The sequence below is a fragment of the Oncorhynchus tshawytscha genome, linkage group LG10, assembly GCF_018296145.1.
Source record: "Oncorhynchus tshawytscha isolate Ot180627B linkage group LG10, Otsh_v2.0, whole genome shotgun sequence".
Classification (NCBI taxonomy): domain Eukaryota; kingdom Metazoa; phylum Chordata; class Actinopteri; order Salmoniformes; family Salmonidae; genus Oncorhynchus; species Oncorhynchus tshawytscha.
This window is the reverse complement of record NC_056438.1, coordinates 23,174,717-23,186,234: the sequence shown is the minus strand read 5'-3', so window position 1 is coordinate 23,186,234 and position 11,518 is coordinate 23,174,717. Positions and strand designations below refer to the sequence as shown.

The 11,518-nt window shown below is 40.8% G+C and overlaps 1 protein-coding gene across 4 annotated transcripts in view; it reads left to right on the top strand.

The window, feature by feature from the left end:
* The first annotated feature begins 1,633 nt into the window (after nucleotides 1-1,633).
* LOC112259967 (adhesion G protein-coupled receptor L3) overlaps nucleotides 1,634-11,518 on the top strand; it is a 342,605-nt gene continuing 332,720 nt past the window's right edge. For 2 of the 4 annotated variants that reach the window (XM_042328359.1, XM_024434684.2), the window contains exon 1: nucleotides 1,634-2,196. The gene's annotated coding sequence lies outside the window, so the exon portion shown is untranslated. The remainder of the gene's footprint in view (nucleotides 2,197-11,518) is intronic. The other 2 variants (XM_042328358.1, XM_024434686.2) reach the window with 1 other exon arrangement.

The following is an 11,518-nucleotide window of genomic DNA, read 5'->3' as shown; positions in this document are numbered from 1 at the left end:
GATGTGCTTCCTCTACCCTCAACCTCTCTCATCTATTTCTGATGTCCTTCCTCTACCCTCAACCTCTCTCATCTATTTCTGATGGCCTTCCTCTACCCTCAACCTCTCCCATCTATTTCTGATGTCCTTCCTCTACCCTCAACCTCTCTCAACTATTTCTGATGGCCTTCCTCTACCCTCAACCTCTCTCATCTATTTCTGATGTCCTTCCTCTACCCTCAACCTCTCGCATCTATTTCTGATGTCCTTCCTCTACCCTCAACCTCTCTCATCTATTTCTGATGTCCTTCCTCTACCCTCAACCTCTCTCATCTATTTATGATGTCCTTCCACTACCCTCAACCTCTCCCATCTATTTCTGATGTCCTTCCTCTACCCTCAACCTCTCTCATCTATTTATGATGTCCTTCCACTACCCTCAACCTCTCCCATCTATTTCTGATGGCCTTCCTCTACCCTCAACCTCTCTCATCTATTTCTGATGTCCTTCCTCTACCCTCAACCTCTCTCATCTATTTCTTATGTACTTCCTCTACCCTCAACCTCCCATCTATTTATGATGTCCTTCCTCTACCCTCAACCTCTCCCATCTATTTCTGTTGTCCTTCCTCTACCCTCAACCTCTCTCATCTATTTCTGATGTCCTTCCTCTACCCTCAACCTCTCTCATCTATTTCTGATGTCCATCCAGTTTCTATTTGCCATATATTTTTAACTGTGCTGTTTCACAAAAGTTCTGAACCTACAGTATATACATTTTACAGACACAGTATATTTTACATGAGTTATCTTGTTGCTATTAGTCCCACTTTTTAGCTCCATTCAACCCCTCCCATCTATCTCTTCTATTTGCCATATGATTTTAAACGGTGCTGTGATGTGTCACAAAAGTTCTGAACCTTTCCATTCTCATAGTTTCTACAGATGGTAAATGAAATATTTTTTTCTGTTGCTAAAAGTATTATTATATTATTGATCGATTGACTATGACTTTTCAAACCACCCAGTAGTGCTATCTGCAGCATTAGCCATTCTTGGACCTGTGACCAAAAACAAGCTACATATGGACAGTACCAAAAGAAATGATCTAATGACTGTCTCTTTGCAGGAAAACCTGCAGAGCTGGGAAGGTTGTATCCCCCATACATATATATAACATTATATTGGTTGCAATAATTTTGTATAATAATTTCAATGTAAAAATTATACGGTTTGAATCCGGAGTCGTATCAGTTCACAAACCATGGAATCAGTACATCGAAAATCTCTTCCCAACTATTTTTCAATCTATATGGCACAGCTGTCAATTATTTGGTACTTGAATGAAAGTGGTACACTTATATACAGTGTTGCTAGCAGCTGACAGTTAATTCATTTGCACATGTCCACAGCCTTACCAAGCAATTATTGAGAGGTATGTTACTCATAAATATTTCGATTCAGGCCTACAAGCACAGACCTATATTACATATTACAAATGTAATATGACTTTCACTTGACAGTCAAACACGCATGACACAGGTAGAGGCGTAGGTAGTTGGTTGCATTTTTATCCCATGTTTACTGCTAGGTGGAGCCCGAGTATATTGTGTGAGCGACAATCCAGATCCGAGTTTTGCGTCTCGCCGTTCTCGCATTCTACCTTGAGTCAAAGACCGCATTTCTCCCAGGCAGTGCTCCGAAATTGGTTTGTCATATGCGCAGAGAGCAAAGCCTTGGAAGCAAAAAATATATCGAGTTCTTTGCCGTGGAGATTTTCAAACAAGACACATTTATTTGGCATAGCCTACTCTTTTTTTGCGCTAATGTGTTTTGCCTTTGAGCTTTTACTTTCGGACGTGATGTAGTAGTTACTGCACAAGAGGACGTGTTGTGCGCCACTTCTTTTGAGGGACTGTCATCTGGATACACAAGGAGACCGTTCTTTCTCCAGCAATATCGACAGTACACGGATCATACAGACATGTCCAGCTCTTCTAGCCTACCATCGGACATCTGAGAAAATATAAGCGGAGTTATTCGAAATTATTATTTGGAATCGCCCTTTTCCCTCAACCCTCTGAGGAGACTGATCTGTGCGCAAGGACGATATCAATTGTGTTAAGAAAATAAGTGTGAACAATTTTATTACTCACACTTTCAATGGGAGGACTATTTGAAGGGTATAATCGTTTCACCAGTGTCTTCTAAAACACGGTAGGAATATTATGCTAATTCGTAGGCTATACGATTTTGCCTGCATCTTCATCTATATTTTGGTTCGCATATGCACTTCAATTAGCCTACCTGCAGTTTCTCGTATATACAATATTTGCCTGTGTTGGATGTAATGTGTAGGCTAATGAGTTATACGTTGTTATATTTAAGACTTCATTTTTAAGTAAACTTGGCGACGGTGTGTCACGGTTGGTATTCATTGGTTACGCAGTTTGCAATTAATTGCCTTGTCAAGCTATCAATAGTTTCTGGTGTCAGTTGCGGTGATTTAAAGAGCGTCACTTAATGAGCGCGTCCTTGCTGCTCTATCCAAATTAGGGAACCAATGTGCACATTTCAAATAGTTTGTTGTATAGTTTATTATAAAGGGAATGGTTGGCACTATGCACCGGCAACGTGCGTCTGTCCATTTCTCTATTCACAACCCAGCTTTCAGAAGATGTTAAAATAATGCGTTACTTAGTCCAGTATGAAGTTGGTGATGAATGAAGTTTATGTAGGGTACCCTTAAACAGTTCACAGTCCGTTTTACAATGGGTGCTTGAAACGGTGGTTGTATACAATAGGATGTTCAAGGGAAAACTGTGTATAGAGTCACGGATGAACGGCAATATCTGGAATAGAAAGAAAATGGATGTTTTTCCACATGTATAATGTTGTCAATTTTGAGTGCCACCATGCAAGTTATGGGAAAACGGACGTACTAACAGACCTGAGGGGACCATCTGCATCGCACGATAAATTAAATATAGGCTAGCATGAGCCACCAGAATTGGTTAGTTGTATGTTTTAATCTCATTCCTTTGCACACAAGACTGCCATATCTGCGACACCCCAGTAGTCCACTGACGTAGGCCATACGCGTTCACACTTATTTACTCATTTAATGTTTTGCTATCTATATACAGTTTTTTTCATGAAGTATTCACGCCCCTTGACTTATTCCGCATTTTGTTGTTTTACAAAGTTGGATTAAAATGGATTTAATTGTAATTTATTTTTGTCAACGATTCTACACAATGTACTCTGATATCAACGTCGAAGAAAAAAAACTAACGTTTGTAAAAAAATAAATCATGAAAAATACAACACTATCTTGATTAGATAAGTATTCCATCCCCGGAATCACTACATGTTAGAATCACCTTTGGCAGCAATTACAGCTGCATGTCTTTGTGGGTGAGTCTTGAAGAGCTTGCTACATCTGTCTTGTGTAACATTTGCCCATTATTATTTTACAAATTCTTCAAGCTCTGTCAAGTTGATTGTTTATCATTGCTTGACAACCATTTTCAGGTCTTGCCATAGATTCTCAAGCAGATTTAAGTCAAAACTGTAACTTGGCTACTCAGGAACATTCACTATGTTATTGGTAAGCAACTCTAGTGTAGATTTTGCATTGTGTTTTAGGTTGTCTTGCTGAAAGGTGAATTCATCTCCCAGTGTCTGGTGGAAGGCAGACAGAACTAGGTTTTCTTTTGGGATTTTGCCTTTGCTTAGTTCCATTCCGTTTGACTTTTTATCCTGAAAAACTCCCCAGTTCTTAACAAATATAAGCATACACATAACATGATTCCACTACCACTATGCTTGAAAATATGGAGAGTGATACTAATATGTTTGGGGCAAATCCAATACTACTAACACTTTGTATTCAGGACAAAGAGTGAATTGCTTTGCCACATTTTTTGCAGTATTACTTTAGTGCCTTGTTGCAAACAGGATGAGTGTTATGCAATATTCTGATTTGCTACAGGCTTCATTCTTTTTACTCTGTCATTTAGGTTAGTATTCTGAAGTAATTACAATGTTCAATCCACCCATCAGTTTTCTCCCATCACAGCCATTAAACTCTAACTGTTTTAAAGTCACCATTGACCTCATGATGGAATCCCTGAGTGGCCTGTATCTTTTGTAGTGACTGGATGTATTGATAAATAATTTGTATGATAAATTCAAATTTATCAGAACTTTTCAACTTCTCTTCTGTCACATTTCAATATACATCTGCTATTTTGTCCTCAATTCCACTTTAGATATGAAAGGGAATGGACTAACGTGTGTATGTGTGGTGTGTGTGTGTGTGTGACATAAAACATTCCAAATAGGATCAGAGTCTGCAACATTCATTTATTTGTCAAAGTTTCGAATCCTTCTGGTCAGTTCCTCACCAAGGTTTAGTAGGCTTACTACCTAACACTTGTTTGTCTCTGACTTTCCATCTCATCCTCTGTGAAGTGCTCTCAAGGTGGTGACACGTGATTACAGCCATATCTTCAATGTGGTGGGTGTACGGTAAACATGCCCATGACACAACCTAAACGAGCCATCTACCTCAGACGGTGAAGACCTTGACATCCTCCCCCTAGAGGAATAACGAGAGGACAGTTCATGCTTTGCTTTTCTTGTCTAATTGGATGTCAACCTGTAGTTTACTTTCAGTGCATCTTGTCTTTGCTCATCCAATGCCACGTCGTTCTTCATAATATTTGCTCCACAGCTGTGGGCAGTGTCCCAACGGTGTATGTCTGACAGATATCACTTTTGACTATATTGCTAGATGCTGACCTCACCTTTCCTCTTGTTGTGGTGCAGTACCATTGCAGTGCATTCTGGATGGCTGGCCTAATTCGTTTTAGCCAACCGCTTATGCAGTAAAGTGAATATGTCTGGAAAATTGATAATCCTGGTAGCAAGAGTTGCTCTGTCTGGAAATGACCTTTTACTGCCAGAATATCAAGAAAAAGGAGAGGGTAGATGATGAAGAGGGAGGTGTATATAGCACCTCATAGCTGGTGCAGGGATCTACCTGTGTGCCATCTGGCTTGTGAAAACAGTGGTAACCTTACCCTACAGTCATTACTGCTTTAGGTGTTCTAAGGTCTGGTAGGTGTTTTTTCTTCTCATGAAATCACACTTTATTCGTTGTGGGCTGGAATTCAATCAAACTGGGCCATACTGTACGTATAGATGACTGTTCTGTTCAAATCAAACTGCGTATTGTTTTAGATATCTAGGCCTAAATGATCAAGTGGAAAAACGTATTTAATTGGGTTTAATAAGCAGTTGTTTGAATCAATGACACGGTGGATGGTTATCAATGTTTAATTCTTGCAAGGTGGTCCCACCTGTGTTTACAAGCCAGGCAGATAGCTTTTAATCTGGTGCATTGCCAACGTTAAATACCTGTTTTACTGTTTAGCATGGCATTTGCTTATGAATGGTTTGTGAAGCATTATAAAGGTCCTTATAAAGGGTTTGTGAAGGCACACAACACTCCCTTATACCTCCAGTCTGTTTCGTAGCTGGGAGATGTTTATTGAGTACATAGTTTTCACCTAGTTACATTCGTTGTCAATCTGTAAAATTAATGTGTATTGTGTTCTTGTCACTGATTTTTCTTTTTTTTCTTCAAGGTTTCTTTCCCTCTATTTTGTTGTCTTGACAAATATGTTTTTCCTGAGACGTTTCTCTGACAAAAGCATAACAAATGGTAATATTTCTTAACCTGGCTGACATACAGTGAGCTCCAAAAGAATTACGACAGTGACAAGTGTGTTGGCTCTGTAGTATTTCACTTTGTATTTGAAATGATACAGATAGATTATTTACCATTCATTTCTAATGGGAACAAAATAATTGGAAACACAACCAAAACAAACAGCAAATGCATCCAACACATTTGTCACAAGCTTGATGTAGTCATTGCGTGCTATGAATATTTGACCAAATATATTATAGTGGCTTGGAAATAAATGCCATTTTGAAAGGAGGCAAATGGTTAGTAGGAAAACCTTTTGTCGTTTTGATGTCGCCAGATTGACTTTAGATGCAGTGTAACATTGTCTAGCTAGCTAAGATTGAGGGGAGACCGTTAGCATGTTAGCATTGCTTGCAATGCACGTTAGCATTGCTTGCAATGCACGTTAGCATTGCTTGCTATTTTTGACGAATTTTGCTAGCTAATGACGACATTTCCATCTGTCAACTTGGAATTTGACGACATGATAATGATGGCAAAGTTGTTTCCAACTAAATATTTGCCTACTTTAGAGATGTCCTCATATTTCCAGGACACTGTTGTGTAATTTAGACTAAACAGTCGTTAGCCTCCGTCCAGAATGATTGGGCTTATCACGACTTTTGGCCACCGCTATGACGCCGCCGGCAGAGGGCGGCTTGAGAACGTTCATAACAATGGCATGACGCGACTGAGTGACAGAGGTGCAAACTATGAATGGCTCCTGCCAGCTCCACTTGAGCTGTGGGGCAGTGAAATGTGGAGGTCTTTATTCAGCATTGTCTCTCTGTGTGTGTGTGTGTGTGTGTGTGTATTACTCTCATGATTTAAGCCATCCCTTCTATACGCTACCCCACATTCCAGCTAATGGCGTAAATGTTTTATGATACGGGATAATTTGGTGCCCTCAGTAAAAACACTGGTTTCATCAAAACCAATCCTAACTACTTCCATAAAGGCCACCATTTCATTCTCAGAGGCTGTGCTGTTTTAGTTTTTCAGTTTTATTAGAATTTTTTTGTTTGTCTAAAAGTCTATTCGATATATGTGATTTGATTTAGCTTTTTGGACATTGGTATCAAATTTGCCAGTACAGTATGACTCGACATGATCTCTTCAATTCCCTTAATCAGGTTAATTGTATACGATTGAGGTCGACCGATTTTAAATCGGCATGGCCAGTTAATTAGGGGCATTTCAAGGTTTCATAACAATCGGTAATCGGCATTTTTGGATGCCGATTATGGCCGATTACAGTGCAATCCACGAGGAAACTGCATGGCAGGCTGACCACCTGTTACGCTTGTGCAGCAAGGAACCAAGGTAAGTTGCTAGCTAGCATTAAATGTATCTTACAAAAACAATCAATCTTCACATAATCACTAGTTAACTACACATGGTTGACGATATTACTAGGTTAACTAGCTTGTCCTGCGTTGCATAAATTAACAGGCGCCGCATTTATTATATCATCGAATCACAGCCTACTTTGCCAAACGGGTGGTGATTTAACAAAAGCGCATTTGCGAAAAAAGCACATTCGTAGCACCAATGTTCCTAACCATAAACATCAATGCCTTTCTTAAAATCAATATTCAAGTATATTTTTTAAATCCTGCATATTTAGTTAGCAGGCAATATTAACTAGGGAAATTGTGTCACATCTCTTGCGTTCAGTGTAAACAGAGTCAGGGTATATGCAACCGTTTGGGCCACCTGGCCCGTCGTGAACTGTGTGAAGACCCTTTCTTCCTAACAAAGACCGTAATTAATTTGCCAGAATTTTACATAATTATGACATAACATTGAAGGTTGTGCAATGTAACAGCAATATTTAGACTTAGGGTTGCCACCTGTTCGATAACATACAGAACGGTTCCGTATTTCATTGAAAGAATAAACGTTTTGTTTTCGAAATTATAGTTCCCGTATTTGACCATATTAATGGCCTAAGGCTCGTATTTCTGTGTGTTTTTATTATAATGATAGTTTATGATTTGATTGAGCGGTCGTAGGCAGCAGCAGGCTCATAAGCATTCATTCAAACAGCACTTTCCTGCGTTTGCCAACAGCTCGTCGCAATGCTTGAAGCACAGCGCTGGTTTATGACTTCAAGCCTATCATCTCCTGAGATTAGGCTGGCAATACTATAGTGCCTATAAGAACATCTAATAGTCAAAGGTATATGAAATACAAATGGTATAGAGAGAAATAGTCCTATAAATTCCTATAATAACTACAAACTAAAACGACTTAACTGGGAATATTGAAGACTCATGTTAAAAGGAACCACCAGCTTTCATATGTTCTCATGATCTGAGCAAGGAACTTAAACATTAACTTTGGCACATTAAACATGGCACATATTGCACTTTCTTGTCCAACACTTTGTTTTTGCATTATTTAAACCAAATTGAACATGTTTCATTATTTATTTGAGACTAAATTGATTTTTATTTATGTATTATATTAAGTTAAAATAAGTGTTAATTCAGTATTGTTGTAATTGTCATTATTACAAATATATATATATATATATATATATATATATATATATATATATATATATATATATATATTTTTTGGTCCTTCAATAATCGGTATCAGTATCTGCGTGGAAAAATTATAATCAGTCGACCTCAAATATAAGATATGACTTCATCGCTCCTCTACTGTAGGTGAAGGCTTTTACAGGAGTTAAATGTACAGGCCTTGTATCGATTTGAATACCATAAAACTTCAATTAAACGCAGTCTCAAATAGCTGTCGGTCCCTTTTAACCTCTTTTTGGCAGAATCCTTTGTTTCCTTTAACGTGTCCGATGAGGCCCGACGCAAACGATATACTGCTTTCTCGGGAACAGGCCCACATCCCCGTGATTTGCGTGAAGAGGAGGTGGAGAAAAAGGGTCTGTAGGGCGGGCTGCCTTCTGAGAATTCATAGGCGATCAAATAAACCCCCACTTCCTTCCATTCTGCTAGCAAATGTGAAATCTTTGGACAATAAAATGGATGACCTACGTAGAAGATTAAACTACCAATAGGACATTCAAAACTGTAATATCTTATGCTTCACGGTGACGTGGCTGAATGACGACACTATCAACATACAGCTGGTTATATGCTGTACAGGCAGGATAGAACAACAGCGACTGGTAAAACAAGGGGCGGCGGACTATGTATTTTTGTAAATAACAGGTGGTGCACGATATATAAGGAAGTCTTGAGCTAATGCTCGCCTGAGGTAGTGTGGTCTACAGCTTGTCATGGGATACTCGATCTACCTAGAGTTTTCATCTGTATTTTTCGTAGCTGTTTTTACATACCACCACAAACCAAGGCTGGCACAAAGACCGCATTGAATGAGCTGTATTCTGCCATAAGCAAACAAGAAAACGCTCACCCAGAGGTGGAGCTCCTAGTAGCCGGGGACTTTGATGCAGGGACTTAAACTTAAATCTGTTTTACCAAATTTCTATCAGTATGTTAAATGTGCAACCAGAGGAAAAAAACTCAGGACCCCCTTTACTCCACAGACAGAGACTCATACAAAGCTCTCCCTTGCCCTCCATTTGGCAAATCTGACTATAATTCTATCCTCCTGATTCCTGCTTAAAATTAAAGCAGAAAGCACCAGTGACTAGATCAATAAAAAAAGTGGTCAGATGAAGCAGATGCTAAGCTACAGGACTGTTTCTCTAGCACAGACTGGAATATGTTCCGGGATTCCTCCGATGGCATTGAGGAGTACACCACGTCAGTCATTGCCTTCACCAATAAGTGCATCGACGACGTCCCCACAGTGACCGTACGCACATGCCATGGATTACAGGCAACATCCGCACTGAGCTAAACGCTAGAGCTGCTGCTTTCAAGGAGCGGGACTCTAACCCGGAAGCTTATAAGAAATCTCAATATGCCCTCCTACAAACCATCAAAGGCAAAGTGTCAATACTGCACAAAGATCTAATCGTACTACACCGGCTCGGACGCTTGTCAGATGTGGCAGGGCTTGCAAACCATTAGACTACAAAGGGAAGCACGGCAGACAGCTGCCCAGTGACACAAGACTACCAGACGAGCTAAACTACTTATATGCTTGCTTCGAGGCAAATAACACTGAAACATGCATGAGCACACCAGCTGTTCTGGACGATTGTGATCACGCTCTCCGCAGCCGATGTGGGTAAGACCTTTTAAACAGGTTAAATTCACAAGGCCGCAGGGCCAGATGGATTACCAGGACGTGTACTGCGAGCATGCGCTGACCAACTGGGAAGAGACTTCACTGACATTTCCAACCTCTCCCTGTCTGAGACTGTAATACCAACATGTTTTAAGCAGACCACCATAGTGCCTGCGCCCAAGAACACGAAGGTAACCGACCAGTAGCACTCACCTATGTGAGAGTGACATTCATTGGCTACAGCTCATCGTTCAACACCATAGTGCCCTCAAAGCTCATCAATAAGCTAAAGACCCTGGGACTAAACACCTCCCTCTGCAACTCTGTCCTGGACCTCCTGACGGGCGGCCCCACAGGTGGTAAGGGTAGATAACAACACATCCGCCACGCTGATCCTCAACACATGCGTGCTCAGTCCCCTCCTGTAATCCTTGTTCACTCATGACTGCATGGCCAGGCACAACACCAACACCATTATTAAGTTTGCTGATGACATAAGTGGTAGGCCTGATCACCGACAACGACGAGACAGCCTATAGGGAGGAGGTCATAGACCTGGCCGTGTGGTGTCAGGTCAACAACCTCTCCCTTAATGTGATCAAGACAAAGGAGATGATTGTGGACTACAGGAAACAGAGGACCGAGCACGTCCCCATTATCATCGTCAGAGCTGCAGTGGAGCAGGTTGAGAGCTTCAAGTTCCTTGGTGTCCACATCACCAACAAACTAACGTAGTCCAAGCACACCAAGGGAGTCGAAAAGGGCACGACAAAATCTATTCTCCCTCAGGAGAAACTATTTGGCATGGGTCCTCAGATCCTCAATAGATTCTACAGCTGCACCATCGAGAGCATCCTGATTGGTTGCATCACTGCCTGGTATGGCAACTTCTCGACCTCCGATCGCAAGACACTACAGAGGGTAGTGCGAACGGCCCAGTCCATCACTGGGGCCAAGCTTCCTGCCATCCAGGACCTTTAAACCAGGCGGTGTCAGAGGAAGGCCCTAAAAATTGTCAGACTCTAGCCACCCTAGCCATAGATTGTTAGACCACACAGCAAGCGGTACCGGAGCGCCAAGTTTAGGTACAAAAGGCTTCTAAACAGCTTTTATCCCCAAGCCATGAGACTCAAGAAACACCTAATCAAATGGTTACTTGCAGACTATTTGCATTGACCCCCCCCCCTTTTACACAGCTGCTACTCTCTGTTATCATCTATGCCCAGTCACTTTATTAACTCTACCTACATGTACATATTACCTCAATTAACCGGTGCCCCCGCACATTGACTCTGTACCGGGACCCCCACTGTATATAGTCTCTTTCTTATTTTACTGCTGCTCTTTAATTACTTGTTACTTTTATTTATTATCTGTATTTTATTCAAACTGCATTGTTGGTTTGGGGCACGTAAGTAAGCATTTCACTGTAAGGTCAACCTGTTGTATTCGGTGCATGTGACTAATAACATTTGATTTGAAACTAAGACAGACCTACTGCAGACAAAGCTGAGGCTACGCCCGAGGACAGGAACAAGTACACAAAGTTCCGCTACAACCTCCACAGTGATGATATGAGCAAAAGGACAATCTAGG